We start from the raw sequence: 19,875 nt of genomic DNA on the forward strand, positions 1-19,875 counted from the left end.
TGAAACAGATCACTTCCACTCCCATCCCATTGGTTATAACTTAGTCCTATTGCTGCACTTGCCTGCAAGGGAGGCTGGGATATGTAGTCTCTAGTAGGGTAGCCATGTAACCAAGTTTTAACCTTGGAAGCTCTACTGCTAAAAGAGGGGAAAAAAGGACATAAGCGGATACTTAGCGGTCTCTGCCACACTGGATCTGTTTAAACCGTGCGTAGGATAAACGCAGGTGGGCTATCACTGAAGACACAAGGTGCTCTCCTACAGAAAAAGTATCTGATTTTGACAGCAGTTCCTTCCGTTTGGATTGCTCAGAGGACTTTTGTGTCTTTGTTGTTGTCCTGGATTAAGATCCCAGACAAGACACTGGAGGTTAAGAAAGCAGTCACGAAGACAACACTCATCATCTTTCAGAGATCTCCCACCTTAATCACATGAGTGAGAACATGAAAGATGTTCTCAGCACCCACAGGCCAGAAGCACCTTTTCTTTGAAAGCCTCTCAAGGCCACAGCTATTCACAAAAGACTCAGCTATTCATTCCCACACACCTTCACGCCTTGACAAAGCACCTTCTACCAGCCTGACACTCGTCTAGGTCGTTGATGTTCAGTTGGTTAGGGTCATCTCTCTGATTGTCCCACCATACAGCCCACCTGGTATTCCCATGGATTCCCCCCCAGCTTTTCTGTGTCTCCATTTATTGTACATCCTTGATGCCTATCAGGTCTCGCCTCCAGGAACTGGAGTGGGTTGGATGTTGGCTCAAAAACTTTATCCTGTGGCTGCTGTTCAAAAACTTTCCACGGCTCCCTTTGCCTGCTGAGCAAAGTCTAAACGCCTGAGCCCCGCGTGTGAAGCCTTTCAAGACCTGCTTTCAGCCTCCCATTCTGGTCTCAGCTCCCAGCAGAGGGCATGTTCAGGGATCGGGCTCATCCAGGGAGGCTGGTTCATAGGTTCTGTGTGGATGGCACCTGGGCAAAGGGGGTTGGAGAGCTGCTGATGCCAGCTCTGGGTCTGAGCTAGAATACCCACTACCCAGTCTTCTCACAGGACACTCAGTCACGGATGCCTAGAAATTTCAGCGCTAGGGTCTCCCCTCCATTCTATCTAGGTCCTTCCTGGAAGGGAGAGATTAATATTGACCAGCCTCTGTTTGTGGAAAACTGACCCAAGTAACTTACATGCATTTTATATTCACAGTGACTCTATGAGGTAGGTACTACTGTTGGACTCCTTTTATTTCCATCTCCGTTTTATAGATGTGAAAATTAATTTCAGAGTGGCTAAGTAAATAGTGCAAAGTCACCCAGCTAGTAAGAGGCAGAGCCCAGCTTTTTTTTTTTTTTTTTTTTTGCGGTACGCGGGCCTCTCACTGTTGTGGCCTCTCCCGTTGCGGAGCACACGCTCCGGACGCGCAGGCTCAGCGGCCACGGCTCACGGGCCCAGCCGCTCCACGGCATGTGGGATCTTCCCGGACCGGGGCACGAACCCGTGTCCCCTGCATTGGCAGGCGGACTCTCAACCACTGTGCCACCAGGGAAGCCCAGAGCCCAGACTTGAACCAAGTTTCAACTGGATCCAAAGACCATGTTCTTTCCACTTAACACAGGGTCTTTCTAAAGGAACGGCTATTACCCTCATACATAAGACGCTTAATCCTCCCACCCTGGAGTTAGACACTAGTTCTGTAGTGAGGAAGCAGAGAGGAGGACAAGTTGCTTTTGTCCAGGTTTTACTCTCTCCCGCCAGTACGATAACAACGACAGCAAAAACAACAATATTTATTGAGCATCTACTTTGTATACAATATGTCATTTAATCCTCACAACTACCCTTTAAGGTTGTTATTATTATTCCCGCCATTTTGCATATGCAAAGAATGAAGCTCAGAAAGGTTAAGTCCCATATTTAGATGGCCCAGCTGGGACTGGAATCCGGGCAGCTAGAGTTCTTAAACATTACTTTTGTACTTACCTGGTTTATATTTGTTCCCACCAGACTTTATCCTAGAAGAGAGGAATAGAAATGTTAGGGCCAGAGGGGCCTTAAACCCCAACTAGCCCAGCCCTCTCAGTATTACAGATGAGAGGGAAAAAGAAAGAAAGACAGATCAAGCAAGTTATCCAAGATTGCAAAGCACGCTAGCAGCTGAGCCCAGGCTAGAACCCAGACCCTTGATACCCTGTTGCCATTGCGTGATAGACAACCAAAAGCCTTCCTAGTCCTTGAACGAATGAATAAACGAATGGGTGAGGGAGCGAAGAAATGGACGGATCTCAGCAGAATGCCTAGTGGCTCACTTTGGGTTTTCGTGGCACTGCTGGGTCAGAAGAACCAGGGGGTGAAGGGGCGGGGGCAGGTGCAGGGGAGGGAGAGAGATGACCAGGGTGCGCCAGCCTGGAGGGAGCGCGGTGCTGCTGGTTATGGGGAGCCAACCCTTGAAAGACTAGCTACCCTTTGACCCTCCTGTCAGTGTCTCATGACCTTAGATTCACACTGATTACTCTGTGGCCTTAGCACATCGCTAACAACTCTGTCAGTATCTTACCATTATATAACTGTTAGAAGAGAGTCACTTTCAAAGGTTGGTCAGCAGCCTGCCTCTCTCGTAAAGTCTATTAAATAAACATGCTTAGGCCCCTTCCTGGGAGAGAGGAGAGTGGCTGTTTACTACTGCCCCTTAGTTTGTATACTGATCTTTGGGGGTTCGAACACTGGCACCTGCCCTCAGAGCCAAACCTAGTGTCTCCAGCAGAGTAGCCAGGACTTTGAAGAAACTGGAGACCTACAGGACTGTGGCCCATGGCAAACTGGAAATGACCCAGCCCACCCTCTTGGGCCTCCTGGACAGGGCTGTGGTCAATTTGTAGATCTTCCCTTTGCTGGGCAAGAAGGAACCAATCACTGGGCCGGTGCCAGGAGCTGGTCCCTGGGCGGGGCTAAGCGCTGTTACCTTTGTGCGGTTGTCTTTTCTCGCTTTGGCTGGCGGGGTTGGGTGGGTTGAAAGGGGCACTAGCCTCAAAGGAGAGCTTGAAGTGGGGGTGAAGGCTGTAGGGTGGGCAGAGAGCAGCAGGACGCCTGCCAGGGCCCAGAGCTTCGGAGGGTGCTGGAGTGTCTACAGCGAGGGACTGCCAGCCTTGTATATTTGCGATGGTAATTTGCTGATGGTTCCTGGTAGCTACAAAGTCTCTAAGGCGGAGCCTGGGCCTTTGCATATGAAAATCCAGCCTGGGTTCCCTCGCGGGTCAAGCAGCATTGGGGCGGGGCCAAGGTTGGCTTCTGCCTGGGAGGGGCCGGGATGCCGCTCCCATGGTGATGCAGCGGGGAATTTGCTGACAGTCCCTTGCCAGGTGGGGCTGGCTTCACTAGGCCCGCGAGGAGGAGGACCGGCTGGCAGTCTCCTCCCAGGTAGGGAGCGAGTTGCCCGTCACCGCATCCCGGCGGCCTGCGTACCTTTCCTGGCGCCGGGGCCGTGGCGCCGAGGGCGCAGACGTGGTGAGCAAGCGGGTGGTATCAGCTGGAACTGGTCTTCCCGGCTGGAAGAAGGGGCGCACAATCCGGGTCCTGGACAGGGGAGGGGGTGGGGCAGGACTGCTTGCTCTACGCTTTCCGGGACCTCGGACTGGGAGGAATGGGGGCGGGGGAGACTGCGCCACACTCCGTGGCCTCGCCGGCTCTCCCCCAGCGTGGACCCAGGGCAGGGTGGAAGGAGCCGCCTACCGGGAAGGCCCGTGGCTTGGTCGACCGTATTCATTGGGTCGGGGGGTGGGGTGGGGTGGGTGGGCAGGAGGCTTGCCTGGGGTCCCCCTCTGTCTGCCTGTTGGTTACCTCTCTGGACCACCCCCATGCCGGGATTCCCTGGGGCTGTGCCTCCCACTCACTGGGCTGGCATGGGAGGGGCGCGCTCTCCCCCGCAGTCTACAACGCGGTTATGACTTATGGCAGCGTCACGGCTGCGCTGCAGTTGGCGGGGGTGGGGTGGGGGTGGGTCGGTCTCATTCTGTGCTGAGTGGGCGGGACTTCTGGGCTCTCAGTGGCAAAATATGGCACCTTTTCTCATATGCTTTCACAGAAAGGTTCTTGCGTTCATCCTCACCTTGGCCTTGAGAGAGAAACTTTGGATCTGTATGATGGACCTGGGGAAACTGAGGCCCAGGGGTGCTGTGGCTTCACCAAGGTCACTCAGCAGGTCCTGCAGAGCTGGCCTCCCAGGCACTGCCTTGCCCTGAAGCTCTCTGGAGGGGCAGGGGCTGAGCTTACTCTGTAGGCCTCCGTTCCAACCTGAGGTGGACACCCCCCACCCCCAGTGCCCCCTTTCCTCATTCCTGAGAATGGAGGGAGATATAACTTCTGTGCAGGCTCCAGAGTGTCATGGCTGTGAACATTGCAGGGATCAGAATTGTATGAGGACAGGGAAAAATTACTCCTGAAAAACAGTCATCTAAGTAGAGGAGCTACGGGCCCCTGCTCTGCTTGTGGGCTCAGGGAGAGAATGAGAGTTGGCTTCCAGGAGAGGAAGGCCGGAAGGGGCAGCCCAGTTCTGGGCTTCAGTCTCGTGTACCAGCCTTGATGAAAGCCAATTGGAAGTTCCCAGGCTGCTGTGGGAAGGACGGGGGACAGGCAGATTGGACGTTCTCCGTTAACAGCCCTCCTCTCCCTGGAGAAGAGCTGGGGGAACTGAGTCCACCTTCTCTCAGCGTCAACCCCACCACCACCCCGTGGATCTCAACCTTGCTCCCTCCCCAACTCCTGTCCCCCGGAGAAATGGACTGCATAGGATCTGTTGCCCTTGGAGGTGAACTTTTCCTGAGTTCACCTTGTGAATTCACCCTCCTCCTCCCTGGTGCAGATGCCTTTCTCTGGGGGGAAACTGAGGTGGGCAGAGAGCTGTATTTTATTTTAGAGCTGGAGCAAGGCAGTGTCACTGTACAGGTGAGGAAGCCGAGGCACAGAGGGTACAGCGAGTTGCTCCAGGGCTCTTACCTGCGCCCAGGTCTGCTGACACCCCCGGCCCATCGCAGGGCGGACTGGATGAGACCCCTTCCTCTCTCCTCCTCTCCACCTTCAGCCCCTGCCCCGGTGAGGTGAGTCTGTGAGTGCCTCCTTATGGGAGGGGGGTGTCAGTGGTAGGGGACAGCTCCAGCATCTTCTCCTCCATTGAGATGTGTTTTCAGATTTCTTAGGAAAGAAGCAACTTGAAGAGGGGAGCCAAAGTCTCTTGGTTACCTTCCCATCGTCCACCCAGAGTGGACACACAAATTCTGTGGGCCTCTCAGAGCCAAGAGCAGCTATTTCTCCTGCTCTGGTGCCAGCAGCTGTGATCACAGCCACTGAGGGGGCCCACGGGCAGAGGGACTTCCGTTATCCCTCTGACAGATCACAGGATGGGAAGTCCGTGATTCTGAGCAAAACAGTTACCATGTACCTGGTGCACGAGTTGATGCTTTTCAGACACACCCTCCGAGCACAGAGCCCCTGAAAGCTGGCCCCTGGTGATTCCATCACATGGCCTGGGCTACATGATGACCACGAGTAATCACTGGGGTGGCCTGTGGGAGGGGATGGGGTTCCCAGATCACAGCTAGCCCGTGGAGTGACAGTACAATGCCAGAGAGAGGAGTACCCCCCGTGTGTCTGGCTCTTCTGCCCCCCAAGGGTCCCTTCTAGCCCTTCTCCAGGAGGAAGGCCACTGCCCCATGACCCAGGAAAGCTGGTGGTGATCCCTCCTGGTTGGCAGAAGCAGAGGCAGAGGTAGAGGCAGAGGCAGAGGCAGGCCTTGGAGAGGCCCTCAGGTAGTGGGAGGACAACCACTTACAGAACATAGTACCTGCTTCTGGACCAGAGCCCCTATTAGCTGGCACTCTGCCCTCCGAGTTTCCCTACCTGAAAACATGAAAACACCTTCCCCTGATGGGTGGGAGGGCTTTGGACACATGTCAAGTGTTTATTGCAGATGGGAAATGTTATTCCTGGAGGCTCTGGTCTAGATTGAAGCCATCTGTTTCCGGCCTCGATGGGGGAAATGTAGCCAATCCCTCTGCGGAGGCTGCCCTCTCCCCGCCATGGCCAGTCTAGAGCACCCTTCTAGGTTTGGCAGGCAGGCCATCCTTCCCCAGCCCAGTTCATGTTGTGTTTTGTTCCTTGAGGACTTCCCTTCCCCCTCCTCAACCACCTGTGACGTTTAACTTGCTTTCCACACCGTAAGCACAGCCGACCTGCCTGCAGGCCTGGATCCTCCCCACTGACTCTCGAATCCCATGGACTCTCCACTCTGCTTCTTCCTGGGAAGGAGCTGGTGAAAGAACTGTAGAGATAATGGGCGTAAAGTGCTGGGAGCTCTTTGCACAGAGTGTCCAGGGTGCAGGGAGGCTGCAGAGCATTCAGGACCGTGGGCAGTCTCGCCCAGGGAAGGCTGTAATGTAAGCGCTTAGGGGAAGCACTCAGCTTCAGGCGAGACCAGCAGCCTGAAGTGCATTTAGTGCCTTGTTTTGCCTGACGTTTTGCCTGACATTCCCTCCTCTTCCCTCTCCGGGAGAGCAGTGGTTTTTGCAGCTCACTCACAGGTCAACATGGGTGGTGTACAGCGGGCCCCTCGTTCTTGCCCACGAGGTGGCTGGTGCAACTTATGCAAAACAGGGTAATGGGGGAGTTGAGGTGAGAACATGACACGGGCAGCTCAGGAGGTATGCTGTGTCCTTGTTCTAGATCTGTCTGGATTGCTCTGGACCAACCAAGGGTGGCTCTTTAGAAGAGCACCAGTGGCCAGAACTTCCTGTCTTGTGTTTCTAGGGCAGGGTAGGTACCCAAGCTGCCACGGTCCTTCCCAGCGTGCCTGGGGCTGGTACTGGAACCCGCGGGGGGGGGAGGGGTATCCCACTGTCACCTCCGGCCTCCTTGTGATTAGTAATGCTCCAAAAAGAACCTGAAGCCTGGGCCCAATTAGAAAACCAGGATCCAGGTGTCCTGGGCTCCCTCCTTCTGCTTTTCTCACTTTCCACTCTGCTGTTTAGCACCAGCACCCGGGAGGCAGGCTCTGAAGAGCTGAGCTGGGGTGGCTGAGGTACGGCACAGCCCTGTGCCACCTGCAGACCCTTGTTGATGCCAGGTCGGGGCCTCTGGCAGCCTCAGAGGATCAGAGGCAGAGAGGTCAGGCCAGCTTCCAGCCAGAAGCCAAGCCTGCCCTCCCCATGACTGAGTGGCCTCGCCAAGGAAGGTGACCCCGGAGACAGGAGCCTTCTCCTCCCTCTGGCTGAGTCTTCTCAGAACTGTGCCTAGCCAGCGGGACACTGGCCCCAGGCCACGGGGTCCTGGCAAAAGAGCAAGGCATCCTGAGAACTGTGGAGACACCGACGAGGAAGGTGGACCTCTGGCCAGTTGGCCAAGGATACGGCTATCTGTTAGGTTTTTGATGGGGAGGCCAACCATGCTTGATGGAGGGCTTGGGAGCGTGGAGGCCGGCACACCAGACACACTGCCTGGGGGCACTTGGGAGCTGAGTTTCCGCCTGCCTCATTAACTGCTCGCTTCACCTGTGTGAGTCTTCCATTCACAACATGGCAGCATAACCCCCACTGCAATGGGCCGTTCGGAGGGTGAGTGGGAGGAAGCAGAAAGGTGTCTGGCATGTGATTGGTGACTGGGAGCCCCCTACTTCCCAATTGCTCACCCTTTTACCTGCCGAGTGGCCAGCTGTCCTGGGGTCTCTGGGCTGGCTGGCCACGCTTTGGTGGCAGTAGCTGACCAATGGTGTTGGTGGCCCTAGGCACTGTTGGAGCTGAGCTCTTCCCTTAAAAAGAGCTTCAGATCCCTGAGGTCCTGGTAGAGGGGGACATCTCAGAGCCAGAGCGGGGCATCCTTCAGTACAGCAAACAGGTTGGTACCGGGTCAGGGATCCCTCCTGGGCCAGGACCTAGTGTGCCCAGGCCTGCGAATTAGGCCAGACTTTGGGGAGACTTCCTCAGGCACCGGAAGAGCAAGAGCCTGAACAGTGTCCCTGGCCTGAGATCCTGGTGCCACTCAGCGACCTCACATTCCTTGTCATTACTTTTCAGTCCTCTGCACGCCCAGGAGAGGGACAGAGCAGGTGTGAGCCCACTCGATAGAAGAGAAAGCTGGGGCCCAGAGAGGTCGTAATAGCCACAGCCACACCCACGCACAACAGTGGTGGAGCCTAAGCTGGCCCAAGGCTGGTCCGTCTCCAGGGGAGGGCTCCTCCTCCCTGGAGCGCAGCTGACACATCCTCAGCTCGCCTGCCGTTGCCTCCGCTGGTGCTTTTGCTGAAGCTGCTTAGGCTGAAGTGAAGGTCATGCGTCTTCCCCTTCCCCTCCACTCTGGGCAGGGTGCCCAGAGCTGGGTTCTGCTGAAGGGCAACAGGGAAAATGGAAGGATAGGATTCCCACCTCACCCCTCCCATGCCCTGGGACACACTGAAGGCGTGTTCAGGATGCCTGAGCCCAGGCAGAGGGAAGAGATGCTCCGCACTTCACAGACGACTCCTCGGAGCCCTGGTCCAGGCACCTGCGCGGAGCTGGGGGCGTGGAGGGGACAGGAAGCGATGTGCAAGCCCCTGGCCTGGGCTCCCAGAGCTGCCAAGTGGAGGAGCAGGTAGAGCTCCCTCCCTCCTGTGGGTCTGGGGAGGAAACCCAGGCCCCACAGCCCTGATTTTTTCCTGGAGACAGAGGAGGAAAAGAGGTTGGGAGGAGCGGGCTCTCTGACATAGGCCTTATTCCAGGGGCCGAGAGCAGCTACCTGCCTGCCTGTTTGGATGAATCATCTTGGAGCCCAGCTCTGACCTGGTCCCTTCTTACTGGCTCCCCAGAGCCCGCCACTGAATGGTCATCTTGGATTAAGCCCCAAATACCTTTTCCAGTCTGCCCATCTGCTTCCTTCACCCTTCCCTCGCACCCTGCTCCAGCTCAGAGGCTCTTCCTGCATGGGGACAGGGGAGGTATCGCATCACCTTGAAGTTTTTACAAAACACACACACCCCACCCCCAGCTCGGCTAAGAACGATTACTCTGGCAAATCAAATGTACCCTGGATTGTCCCACCCACTCCCCCCTCATCCCAGTCCTTGCCCTCATCCCCATCCTCATCTGTTCAGGGTCTCCCTGGTCTTCAAACCCCAATTTGAACGCCTTCTCCTCCATGAAGCCTTCCCTGGATCCCAGCCACAGGAGGTCTCGTAGCCTTTAATGCGCTTGTCCCATTTGAGTCTGTCTCTTCTGCTAGACGGTGAGCTCATCCTTTCATTTATCGTGTTCATTGAGTGCCGGTCACATACATGCCCTCCAGTAATTCACGGGGAAGGGACAGGTAGGCACGTCACCAGATAATGACGACAGCTTCAGAGATGCTCCAATAATGGCAGTACAAACACCAGGGGACATTTGGGCAATGGCAATTAAAGGTGAAAATGTACATACTTTATGACCAACAGTTTCACATCTGGCTGTATAATTATCCAGAGAAACTCACACATGTGCATAAGGAGACGATTCCATGGCTATCTAGGGCAGCAGTGTTCGAAACACAAAAAAAGAGGTCTCGACCTCAATATCTACAATAATGGAGTGGACAAGTAAAAATGTGATGTTACAACAGCAGTTAAAATATAAATAGTTGGAGAATTTTATGTTTTATACCTCAAAAAAGTTGATATATATATATATATATATATACACACACACATATCCTTTATTATCATGCATCAGTCTCAAAAACAATATTGCAGAAAAAGGAAATTGCAGAATAGTACCATTAGTGAAAATTTAATTTTAATAAGAACCAAAAAACAACGTCTATGACTTATGGACACAAACATGTTGCAGTGCTGTAATACCTACCAAGTTCATGCTTGTGCTGGTCTTTGGAGAAGCAGAGAGAGGGCACTGAGACTGAAAGGGGAAAAGAAAGGACTTCTAATTTGGAACACTTCTTTTAACAAGAAAGATCGGAAGCAAAAATGACAGAATGTTAACATTTGGGTTTTTTTTAACTTTTTTTTGTTGAAGTAGAGTTGATTTACAGTGTTGTGCCGATCTCTACTGTACGGCAAAGTGACTCAGCTATACGCACATAGACGTGATTTTTTTAATATTCTTTTCCATTACAGTTTATCACAGGATATTGAATACAGTTCCCTGAGCTCTACAGTAAGACCTTGCTGTGTATCCATCCTGTATATACCAGCTGGCATCTGCTAATCCCACACTCCCAGTCCTCCCCTCCCCCACCCCCTCCCCCTTGGCAACCACCAGTCTGTTCTCTATGTCTGTGAGTCTGTTTCTGTTTTGTAGATTGGTTCATTTGTGCCGCATTTTAGATTCCACGTATAAGTGATATCATATGGTATTTGTCTTTCTCCTTCTGACTTACTTCACTTAGTATGATAATCTCTAGTTGCTTCCATGTTGCTGCAAATGGCATTATTTTATTCTTTTTTATGGCTGAGTACTATTCCATCGTATATATGTGCCACATCTTCTTTATCCATTCATCTGTCGATAGACATTTTGGTTGTTTACATGACTTGGCTATTGTGAATAGTGCTGCTATGGACATAGGGGTGCATGTATCTTTTTGAATTTTAGTTTTGTCTGGGTATATGCCCAGGAGTGGGATTGCTGGATCATATGGCAATTCTATTTTTAGTTTTCTGAGGAACCTCCATACTGTTTTCCATAGTGGCTGCACCAACTTACATTCCCACCAGCAGTGTATACACGGAGGGTTCCCTTTTCTCCACACCCTCTCCAGTGTTTCGTTTTGTTTTTTTTGCGGTACGTGGGCCTCTCACTGTTGTGGCCTCTCCTGTTGCGGAGCACAGGCTCCGGACACGCAGGCTCAGCGGCCATGGCTCACGGGCCTAGCTGCTCCGCAGCATGTGGGATCTTCCCGGACCGGGGCACGAACCCGTGTCCCCTGCATCGGCAGGCAGACTCTCAACCACTGTGCCACCAGGGAAGCCCCGAGTGTTTGTTATTTGTAGACTTTTTAATGATGGCCATTCTGACTGGTGTGAGGTGGTATCTCATTGCAGTTTTGATCTGCATTTCTCTAATGATTAGTGATGTTGAGCATCTTTTCATGTGCTTACTGGCCATCTGCAGGTCTTCTTTGGAGTAATGTCTATTAAGGTCTTCTGCCCATTTTTCAATTGGGTTGTCTGTTTTTTTGTTGTTGAGTTGTATGAGCTGTTTGTATATTTTGGAGATTAAGCCCTTGCCTGTCACATCATTTGCAGATATTTTCTCCCATTCCATAGGTTGTCTTTTTGTTTTTTTTGTGGTTTCCTTCGCCGTGCAAAAGCTTGTAAGTTTGATTAGGTCCACAGAATATTAACATTTGTTAAGTTTGTTGGTTTTATACTTTTAACTTTTTTGTGTCTAAAATTTTTCAAAATTAAAAAAAAAAATTGAGTAATCTGGGATGTCAGAGGAAAGGTGCTGACTTTTCCCAGGGAAATCAGGAAAGGTTCCAGGAGGAGGTGACAGCTGGGTGCTGAAGGAAGGGTGGGAGTTGGTGGGTTTAACTGGGTGGGGGGAGCTGGGGAAAGGAGATGTAGGGTGTTCAAGGCCAGGGAGTGTGTGGGCAGGCTCTTTGCACTTTTCAAATGTTTATCAAGCTGCCCCTCCCCTGCTACTTTCCTCATCCTCATCCCTCATTCTAGCTCCTCTATTTGTGGACTGTGCACATAGTAAATAGGCTCCTGGAAAAAAAAAATCACGTGTCACTTTATGATTTTTTTTAAGTCCAGATAATCTAATGTGAGTTGGGGGAGGAATGAGGCAAAGATAACATTGAACATTAAATTGGAGAAGTAGCCAGTGATACAGAGAAAACAGAAAGAATTCTTTAAGGGTACTGTGCTCGACAACATGCAAGTTGAAAACCACCTGAAACTGAGAGTTTTCTGAGAAAATGCAGATCACCAGTTTGACCCCAGAAGAACTAGAAAACCCCAACAGACCAATAATCATGGAAGAAACTGAGTTTTCGTAAAACTCCACTCCAAAAAACCCCAGGTTTAGACAGCTCTTAGTTTCTATCAAACCTTCAAGGAAGAGATAATTCCAATGTTATTTAAACTGCACCAACTGCGCCAGATCACAGAGAAGGAAAGATTCCAGAGTAGTCTATGAAGCCAGCACAACACTGACAAAAACAGCACACACACAAAAAAGAGATAAAGTACTACAAAAAATCTCATTTATGAATACTGGTGCAAAATTCATAAATTACTAGAAACAGATAGACTCACACAGCATTATGTTTAAAAAATGAATATACCACAAGCACGTGGGGTTATATTCCAGAGATATAGATTCAATATTAGGAGAACTATTAATATCATTGAACAAACTAACAGTTCAGAAGAGATGAAAAATCATATAAGCAGCTCCATAAATGCTAAAAATACTTAAAAGGCATTTGATAAAGTTCAACATATGTCCCTGATTTTAACTCTTACTTAATAGGAATAGATGGATATTGCTTAACATTTTATGTGTTTGTGTATGTATGTGTATATGTGTGTACAAAGACATACCTACAAGGAACAAGTGACCACCATTACCTTCATTCTTTAACACTTCCCTAGAAGTACAAGCCAATACAAAGTTTGAAAATGTGAGTTATAAAAGGAGGCCAGTTTATCAATTTAAATTGTAGATGATGAGATTGGCCATCTGGAGAAAAAAGAAGATAGTCCACTGAAAAACTATTAGAAATAATAATGGAATATACTAAGATAACTGCTAATAAGTATTAAGAACAAAAATGTATCATTTTCCTGTATATAAACTTTAGCCTCTTTTAAAATATAATGGGGCTTCCCTGGTGGCGCAGTGGTTGGGAGTCTGCCTGCTGATGCAGGGGACACAGGTTCGCGCCCTGGTCTGGGAAGATCCCACATGCCACAGAGCGGCTGGGCCCATGAGCCATGGCCGCTGAGCCTGCGCATCCGGAGCCTGTGCTCCGCAACGGGAGAGGCCACAACAGTGAGAGGCCCGCGTACCACACACACACACACACACACACACACATATATATATATATATATATATATAATGAAAAAAAATTTTTTTATATCAGTAAAAGTGCTAAAAATAACTAGAAGTGAGTCTAACCCGAGGGGGCAAGAACAGCTATTACTGCTGCTCACTCCTGGTTCCCAACACTTACTTAGAACAGGGCTTCACACATAATTATAGATATTTGTCGAGTGATGGAACTGCCTCACAGATCAATGAAACAAACAAACAAACAAAAAAAAGTATATCTAGACAAAGACCCAAGCACGTTTACTATGTGCTGATGATAATAGTAATCACCAACATATAGTAATTCCCATGTGCCAGGCACTGTTCTGTGGCCCTCACCTGTAGCCTAACACGTGATCTATCGTGGAGAATATTCTGTGTGCCCTTGAGAAGAATGTGTATTCTGCTGCTGTTGGGTGGAGTGTTCTATATATGTACGTTGGGTCCAGTTGGTCTATAGTGTTGAATATATCCAAGTCCTCTGTTTCCTTATTCATCTTCTGTCTGGTTGTTCTACCCATTATTGAAAGAGGTTTATTGAAATCTCCCACTATTATTGTGTTACTATTCCTCCCTTCCATTCTGTCAATGCTTCCTTCATATATTTGGGTGCTCTGCTGTTAGGTGCATATATATTTATAATTGTTATTTCTTCCTGGGGAATTGACTTTTTATCATTATATAATATCCTTCTTTGTCTCTTGTGGCAGCTTTTGACCTAAAGTCTGTTTTATCTGATATAAGTGTGGCCACCCCTGGTCTCTTTTGTTTACCATTTGCATGGAATATCTTCTTCCGTCCTTTCACTTATAGCCTGTGTGTGTCTTTACAGCGAAGGTGAGTCTCATAGTTTCATCTTTCTACATCCTTTTTCTGAAATAAGTCATTGAAGTCTCGTAATAACCCTAAGCAGATGGTGCTATTGTTGTCCTCATTTCTTCCCAAAGTTAGAAATATTTATTTATTTAGAATGAGAAATGAAATTGTATCAAATAATGTGTCAGAAAGCTGACAAGTACCACACATATCCTAAAATCCATAGAAATAATATAATATTTTTCTTAGTGAACTGCCTGAAAATCCCCACAATACTTTGTTTCCCTATATTTTCCCCTACATAATTCGGTTAACCCCATTTTTAGACAAGGAGACTGAGGCACAGGCAGGTTAGGTAACTTCTCCTAGATCCAATGAAGTTGGCATTTGACTCAGCACTTGACTCTTTGTTATCTATCCTAATACATAGTTAAACTGAGATTTTGAATGTAGAGGGGTGATGGGCAGAAAATGAATTATCCAAACATGACTTTGAGACAATTAGCCCTTTGGAGAAAGAAATAAAGCTGGCTTACCACACTTGAAACACCAAAATAAATTCTAGAAAGAAAATTGAAAAGAAGCAAAGATTAAAAAGAAAAAAAAAATCCTAATACTAGTGGAAAACATGGGCAAATATTTTTAGGATCCTCTAGTAGGAAATACTTTTTTTTTATTATAAATTTATTTTGTTTTATTTATTTTTGGTTGTGTTGGGTATTCATTGCTGCGCACGGGCTTTCTCTAGTTGTGGCGAGAGGGGGCCACTCTTCATTGTGGTACACGGGCTCCTCACTGCAGTTGCTTCTCTTGTTGCAGAGCACGGGCTCTAGGCACGTGGGCTTCAGTAGTTGCGGCACGCGGGCTCAGTAGTTGTGGCGCACAGTCTTAGTTGCTCTGTGGCATGTGGGATCTTCTTGGACCAGGGGTCGAACCTGTGTCCCTTGCACTGGCAGGCGGATTCTTAACCACTGTGCCACCAGGGAAGCCCCAGGAAATACTTTTGACTACAGAAAAATCTGAAATTTCTGTAAACAAAAGATGCCATAAATAGAGGTAAAAAAAGAGACAAATGACAATTTGTAACACACGTAAAAGTTAATTGCCTTAATTTAGAAAAACCTCTTAAAAATCAGTAAGATAAATTAGAAAGAACATAGTTCACAGAAAAATAAATGCAAAGGTCAGGCAATCAATAAACATGAAAATAATGCCCGCCCTTTCTGATATTTAAAGAATTACACATTGAAACAAGTTGCCATTTTCAACTTGCATATTGGCAAAGTTTAAAACTTCGATAATTCACAGTGTTGTCAAGGGTCGGGGTGGGGGGTAACAGGCACTCTTCACGCGTGGCTGGGCAGCGCAAACTGGTTCATCCTCTTTGGAGGACAATTTGGCAATATCAGAATTTTAAATCCACCTGACTTTTGACTCCTTACGCCTAGGGATTTATCCTACAGCTAACCTGACACTTATGCACAAAGATGTATAACCAAAGCTGTTTACTGCAGCTTTGTTTGTGCAGCAAAAATGTAGAAACAATCTAAACGTCCACCAACAAGGATAGATTCATGTAAATCATAGTGCATCCTTCAGTGGAACATTATGAACTGCTACAGGAATGAAGGACCTGCCTCTTGGTATGCAGAGATGTGTGATGTATTCTAACTAAGAAACAAAGATAGAGTACCGGGAATATGGTCCTGGTTGGGTTTAAAATAAAGATGCAGGCACAGATATATATTTGTCAATATTTATGGAAAAATCCTTGAAGAAAACAAACAGGAAACTTAACGATGTTTATGTTTGGGAGTGGAACAGAGGTCTGGAATAGCAGGGAAACTTTTCATTCTGCATTATTTTGAATGGTTTGATTTGTCCCACCGTAAGTATGTTATTTTCAGAATTCAAAAAGTGAATTTAGGAAAAACTATTTATACAGGGAGAATACTACTTAAAATGCTCCCTGAACTTTCTTTTTAAATTTACTTCTCAGTGGGTTCACCTCTCCTTACATTCATAATTTCACACCTGAAAGGGCCCAAGAGGTCATCTCCAATCTGCATTTTGTCCACGAGGAAAATGAGACCCAGAGGGGTTTTCAGGGGCTGCCCAGGGCCCCTGACTGGTCTGCTGCAGAGACTGGGCTCCTATGATGCTGCTTTTAGGGGAGGGACTGATGACCCCCTCATGCGTATGATCAAAGTTTCATCCTTGGACTTGTAGACCCTTTCCCAGCACATAGTGCAGCGAGTCCTAGTTCATTCACTCACGTGGGGAACCTGTTAAAATGCATGTTCCCAGGCACCTTCCTGGAGGTGGGCTAGGATAGGGCCCTTAAACCTGCAGTTTAACAAGACCTCCACCCCAAGATGATCCTGGTCTTACTTGAAGTCACCTGATGGTTATGGGTCTCTCTGATCTCCCCAGCTCAGCCCTGCAGGCAGTGTCTGTGTATCTAGCTGAAGCCTCCACCCCACCGAGGGAAAGTGGGAGTGTTCTAGCTCACCAGGGGGAAGTAGCAGAGCAGACCTAGGTGCCAGGACTCCAGTGCAGTGTTCCGTCCATGGTCCCCCTCCCTTTGGGCCCTTGCCCATCTGCGGTGAAGGATGGCTCCCTGGCTCAGCCACCCCAGGGCTGGGCAGCTGGATGTGGAGGTGGGGGGCAGACTGGGGGTCATGGCTGCATCCGGGGTGCAGAGCTCCCCTGAGTCAGGCCTTGTGGGAACATGCTGACAAGCATGTTGGACCTGGGAGGGGCCTGGCCTGCTTGGGCTCGGGGAGGAGCCACAGGGAGGCTCAGGGAGGACTGGAATCCATGCCCGCCTGCCCTGAGAGCGCTTCTTTGTCCCTGTGCCACAGAGCCTTGGAGGACCCATCTTTGTGGTCAGGAATTAAGCAGGGACGCAGCCAGGACGCTTGGAAGCACCTGAGGACTGATTAAGAGGAGGGAGGGCCAGTGACAGCCCATCTCCCGAGTCCCCGACCTCACCTGCTGCTCCAGGTAGGTGCTGTTGCCATCACCCTGCCCAGCAGGGCAAAGCCCCTACCACCAGCTCCTTCCTCAAGCCCATGGCCCGTGGCTGTCTAGTCAACGCTTGAGCAAAGGCCCTCCCCAGCCCTCCTAAATCCATAGCCTAACCGGAGAGGCCAGGAAGGACACTGTCCCAGGTGACCCTGGCTCCTGAGACCTGGGAAAGGGGCCAAAGACTCTCTGGCCCTGGTTAGGATGCCCCCAGCCCGAGCTGCTAGCTGAGTCCCGAGTGGCTCCTGCCCAGCTGACTCCAGTTTGGGAACGGGCCTAGTCCCAGCCTGACCAGGCTCTTCTGAGAGTTCCCTGCCTCTTGACAATTTTTCCTTGGGAAAAGGTTAAGACAGATGGTATCTTCATAGACTGTTGGAGCTGGAAGGACTCAGTGATATGTTCCAATCTCAGTTTCTTTTAACTTCTCAAGCATTACTTATATGAATAGTGTCATTTAAAATGGTGTAGGCGAACATCTCAGAGGAATCAAGCGTAATCTTGTTAAAACAGCACAGGAAGCCCTGGGTCTCAGGGCCCTTCCTGGGTGCAGCTGCCTCCCCCCCACACGGCCTCAGCCACCCTGAGCCCCTGCTCCCTCCCTCTCCTTCCATCTACCTGGTGACTCCCAGAAACTCATCCTCCTTTTCGAAAAGGATGCTGGTGGTGATCAGACCTCCAAAGCTAGACGGTGTTAAAGCCAGGTTAGCATCAAAGTGAGGCTTTCTCTCCTATTTAAGTAAATAAGTTAATACATAAAACCAAGAAAGGATTGGATAGTCAAGGGAGGCTATAACTGTGATAAGATTTCTTTGTCTGAGAGTCTCTAAAATTTCTTTTCCATGAAAGAAGTTATCCTGTATGGGCTCTTGGCCAAGAACATTGTGATTGTTGCCATTATCAATAAAAGTGATCTGAGCTATAGTTCTTTTCAGTTCAGATCAAAGTGCTTGATGGTCACATCTCCCTTATACTCTCCTGGTCTGGCCTTGTGAGAGCCCTCCAAGGCAAGGAGTCTAAACCGCAGGCTGTGTTTCACTTCTCTTCCTTTGGCCCTGCCCACTGCCCAGACCATGCTGGACCCTTGTTCCCCCAAGCCAGATCACTGTGAGAGGCAGCATCAAATAACGGTAAAGAAGGCAGGCTTGGGAGCCAGGTGAGTTCCGCTCCCAGCTCCACCACCTACTAGCCTTGTAATTTCTCTACACATCAGTCTTCTCATCTGTAAAATGGGAATAACAACGTACTACCCCCTAGGGTTACTATGAAGAGAAAAGTTGATATCTGTGAAGCACGTGAAACAACTCTAGCACTCAGTAAGTGAGTGTTTAACACGTTAGCTTGGATCATTATGAAAGCCTGTTCTCCCCCAACCATGATTTGCTGCCTGGTTCAACCTCCCTAAACCACCGCGCAGTCCTCACTCCCCTGCTCTAAAATCATCCATGGCTCCCCATTGCCTATCTAGTGACTGCTGAATGTTTGCTGAGAGAGAGTTTCTACCCTCCAGGCAGGTTAACTGCGTTCCTCGGCTGGGAACCCACAGCTGGGGTTTTGATCCAAGCTCTTTGGCCTCCCCACTGGTGGGGAGCTAGATCTGTTGGGCGCTAGATCTGTACACAGGGGTAGGTTTGGTTTCCCTGCATCTGCTGGGGCCGCAAAGGCAGGGAGCCCTCTTTTGGACTCCGGCTCTCATGGTGCACACCGGAGTGAGGAGAGGACGCCTGGCCACGGGCCAGAACAGGCAGTATTCACACCCTGATGAGCTCAGGCCAGGTGGCAGGTGTGACGTCATTGTCCTCGTTCATCATTGGGACGTGGCCAAAACTTCAGCTTCCATAGCTCAGGTGGGAAGCCCGAGGCCAACAGAGACCACCCATGATGTGGCACCTTGGACAGAGAACTCAGCAAGCTCCGCTCCACGCATCTCGGCTGCTTCTCTGGCAGAAGAGAGGCCGTGTGCCGTGGAGCAGCAAGCACTGGGTTGGAGGAGGATAGATCCATCTTCAAAATGGGGCTCCTCATCTGGTGGGAAGAACTCGGCCTTATCCGTTAGCTTCTCTGAGCCTCTATTTTTCCATCTGTAACATGGGAGGATAATACCCACTCCATAGGGTTGATGGGAGGTCAGAATGGAACAAAATGCCTAGAGCCCCTGTATAGTGCACGCAGTGGTGGAAGCTCGTTAATGTGCTTATTCTGATGAGTCCATCAGAGTTGTTCTTCCAGGCTACTGAGTGGGGTTGCCTCAGTCCTGCAAGCTTCTTGCTTCCCTTAACTGAAATTTTCCTCGACTGGCCCCCACTCCAAGATGAAGGGAAGTGGTGGCGTTGTGGGCAGCATAAGGAAGAAGGAACAGTCCAAATCTTCTCAGGCTCCTGGCAAGGGTGAGAGGCGCAGCAGGGAAGAAGCAGAATTCTGTCTGATTTTCTCAGAGATTTTTCCACTCAGGCACTGCCAAGCTTAGGAAGCCAGGAGCGAAGTGACAGGGAGGAAACAAACCAGACTGTGCTGGTTCATGCAGGGTGGTATTTTTCTCTTGATTCATTCCACACATGAATGGACTTTTTGGGATTCCAGGCACTATGCTAGGCACTGGAGCATTCAAGAGCAAGTAAAACAGACGTGGACCCTGCCCTCAAGAGGCCTCCATTCTAATGAGGGTGGGGCAGACAATAAACAGCATAAACCATGGATGAAGTATGTTAGAAGGCAATGAATGTGATGGGAAAACAAAGAAGGAAAAGGGGATGGGGAGTGCCGGGGAAGTTGAGTTATTAAATAAGGTCATCAGGATAGGCATCACCAAAAAGGTGACATTTGAGACACCTGTTGTCTGCTCCCCTTGGGAACCCCTGAGAAGTCTGTGGACTCAGAATCAGGGCCGGGTGCCTTTCGGGAGCTCCTAGCAGAGGAGCAAAATCTAGAATCCCTTCCAATCTCAGCCCAGATAATGTCATGCTCTTCCTCCAAAACCTTCAATAGCTCCCTAC

General features: G+C 49.6%; 1 protein-coding gene across 6 annotated transcripts in view; it reads left to right on the forward strand.

The window, feature by feature from the left end:
• The first annotated feature begins 3,270 nt into the window (after positions 1-3,270).
• The window catches only part of TMEM63C (transmembrane protein 63C), a 72,091-nt gene continuing 55,486 nt past the window's right edge, over positions 3,271-19,875 (forward strand). For 5 of the 6 annotated variants that reach the window (XM_032621571.1, XM_032621576.1, XM_032621575.1 and 2 more), the window contains exons 1-2: positions 3,292-3,494; positions 16,723-16,864. The gene's annotated coding sequence lies outside the window, so the exon portion shown is untranslated. Of the gene's footprint in view, positions 3,495-16,722; positions 16,865-19,875 lie in introns of all 6 variants that reach the window. The other variant, XM_032621570.1, reaches the window with a different exon arrangement.

Source organism: Phocoena sinus, chromosome 2 (assembly GCF_008692025.1).
Source record: "Phocoena sinus isolate mPhoSin1 chromosome 2, mPhoSin1.pri, whole genome shotgun sequence".
In the NCBI taxonomy this organism is placed as follows: domain Eukaryota; kingdom Metazoa; phylum Chordata; class Mammalia; order Artiodactyla; family Phocoenidae; genus Phocoena; species Phocoena sinus.